General features: G+C 37.4%; 1 pseudogene; it reads left to right on the top strand.

The window, feature by feature from the left end:
• The first annotated feature begins 401 nt into the window (after positions 1–401).
• On the top strand, positions 402–2,537 carry LOC120161935 (annotated as a pseudogene).
• The last annotated feature ends 472 nt before the right edge of the window (positions 2,538–3,009 follow it).

Raw genomic sequence — 3,009 nt, 5'->3', positions numbered from 1 at the left:
TGGGTGCTGTTGTCAACCTTGCTCATATGGAACTAGAATATTTTGTATGGTTGTTTGTCTCTTGCATCCTATAAAAATACAGCATACCTTGATTTAGATTTGTGCTCAAGTTTTAAGCCTTCCTGACCATCTTTTTGTGGTATGTTTAGATCACCTCCTAATTTCTTAATGCTTTCGGAAAAGCTTTTCATACTTAAAATAATGCATTTTTTCCTGCATTGTTTTTCTTTCTTTGAAATTTTCTGATTCTTCCATGTGGCTGAAACTGACATGCTTTATAGTATTAAAATGCAGTTCTCAACTCTTCAATGTAAAATTCCAGGAAAGATACATGTAAGTTGTAGGCAAAATTCATAACTGTGCAACATCTACAGGAAATACTTATTAGGCTATCTCCACCGCTTGATTTCGTCCCTTGCATTGAATGTTTTGCCCAAAATGAAGTTTCATATATAGTGTTGGAAAGACGAGCTTTTTGAACTTTGTGAATGTTGAAAAACATGTCTTCAGAGCGTGTCATTGAATGATTTTTCTATCCATTTTCCTCTTCTTGTTCTTCATGCTCCTCTGTATTTGTCTTCACCTTCTTTTCCCGCGTTGTTGAAAAGTTTTCCTTTTTTTCACTCTGTCAAAACAAGGCTAATTAGAAGTTCAAAAAGGTGAAAACAAACTAACAAAAAGCAAATTCCATTCTCCAATAAAGATCTTGGTTTGTGTTGAAGCGTTTTGCTTTTTATTTTTTTCAGTCAACACGCTGATCACCTCTGCATCTCTCCCTTAATTCTTTTGTTCACTTGTAATTGGTGTATGTTAAAAGTTGATTGAAGATATTCTATCGTAGTAGACTTATAGGTGGTGTTGTCATTTGTGATATTTTGCAGATGGAGGCGGTGAAGCCATCGGCTATTACTCCATCAAAGAGTAAACGGGTTCGAATGTTATCGAAAGTTCTTCACCTTCACACTGCTACGGCTGGGATTGTCCCTGATCACGGGGTTCAGAAGGTTAAGCCAAAAGAAACCGAAGAATGGAACGACAGTAAGAAAGGCAAGAGAATATCTCAGAAATTCGACAATTTACAGCATGATGAAGAGCTTGAAAGAAGGGTTGCCTTGGAAGCTCTTACTGCAAAAATATTTGCTACCGTTTCTGCTATTAAGGCGGAATATGCTCAGCTTCAGTTTGCTCAGTCACCTTATGATGCTGAGGGGATTCAAGCTGCTGATCAATCCATAGTTTCAGACTTGAAGAAATTGTCAGAACTGAAGCAGTGTTTCCTGAAGAAACAGTATGATCCTTCCCCAGAACATGCAATGGTTTTAACTGATCTTCAGGAGCAGAAAGGCCTTTCAAAGACATTCAAGATTATGGGAAAGAAATTCGAATCTCAGCTGAAGCTCGAAGAGTCTCAGATATTTTTTCTTCGAGAAAAGTTGGATGAATCCAATATGCAAAACAGGTTACTGGAGAAGAGATTGAATCGAAGTGGTCAGTTATTTGTACACGACAGTCTTCATCTATCAAGCTTGAATCCTAGCCATTTCATTACCATTCTTGGACAAACTGTTAAGTCCGTTAAGAGTTTTGTCAGGCTGATGATCGATGAAATGAAGTCCGCTGACTGGGATATCAATGCCGCGGCTAGTTCGATAGAACAAGGCGTGGTGTATTGGAAAGAAGATGACAAATGCTTTGCATTTGAGTCCTTCATTTGCAGAGAAATGTTCAAGGCCTTCCACCACCCTTACTTCTCTCTTTTCGGCAACTCTATGCCGGAGGGAAAGAAACACCCACAAGTTTTCTTCGACAGATTCATGGAACTGAAATCCTTGAAATGTAAGGAATATCTGACCATGAAACCAAAGTCAACATTCGCCAAATTCTGTCGTGCCAAGTACTTGCAAGTCGTTCATCCTAAGATGGAATCGTCATTTTTCATCAATTTGAGCTGTAGGGACATGGTGAGTTCCTATCAATTCCCAGACACCACATTTTTCACCTTATTCGCCGAAATGGCAAAGCGGGTCTGGCTTCTGCGCTGCTTAGCCTTTGCTTTCCAGCCAGGGGCATCAATCTTTCAGATAAGCAAAGGGTGTAGATTCTCTGAAGTATACATGGAAAGTGTAGATGAGTAAACATTCCTTTGGTTGGATATTACACCGGAATTGGAACCGTGGGTGGCTTTCACCGTTGTTCCGGGATTCAGGATTGGTAAAACTGTAATACAGGCCCGGGTCTATCTCTCACAAATGAAGGCAAGGTAACTCTGTGACTGTTAGTAGCACAGGCAAATACATCGGATCCACAACATGGTTAGAGTTGAACTGGATGTCATTATCTCAATTCTTTTTTGTAGTAAATTAGATTGAGGAAAATGGCTTTTGCTGGTTAAGGTATCTGTTGTGGGGATTTGAAATATGGTTAGGCAACTTGTCTGCTTGTTTTGTGGCCTTGAAGGTTCAGTCACCGGTAATTTCTTTGTAAGACACATCCCCCAATTTTGTCGATATTAGGCCAATGATGTTTTTAGCTGGTTTCCATTATTACCTTACTATATCCATTTATATGCGTTTATAATTATAGGTAGGGACATACATATACGTTTTTAGTTAAGGGCGAACTATGAAATTTCAATGATAAAAATATATTATTAATAAAAAGATATATATATTATATTGAAATTTAAAAAAATTAGTTTTAGAAGAAGGATAGCTCCCTCAACCCCTTATACCATCCTGATTAAAAATTGAAAACTTCTAAACATTCATCATATCTATCATGCATGTATGATTCTGACTTGTGTGTCCATTCATCCAGTGGCAGATTCACGGCTCTTCAAAGGTGGGCATGTGTATATCTAAAATCTGAATTTTCTTCGATTAATTATATATTATATTGATGATATTCATTTTGAAATTTTATTTGTATTCAACTCATTTAAAAAATTCATATTATTAATATATGTATGTCCACCATAAAAAAAAAATTAGGATCCACCGTTGCGTAAGT

Source organism: Hibiscus syriacus, unplaced genomic scaffold (genome assembly GCF_006381635.1).
Source record: "Hibiscus syriacus cultivar Baekdansim isolate YM2019G1 unplaced genomic scaffold, ASM638163v2 tig00111402_pilon, whole genome shotgun sequence".
NCBI classification, from domain to species: Eukaryota; Viridiplantae; Streptophyta; class Magnoliopsida; order Malvales; family Malvaceae; genus Hibiscus; species Hibiscus syriacus.
The sequence above is the reverse complement of the archived record's forward strand: the minus strand, read 5'-3'. Positions and strand labels throughout refer to the sequence as shown.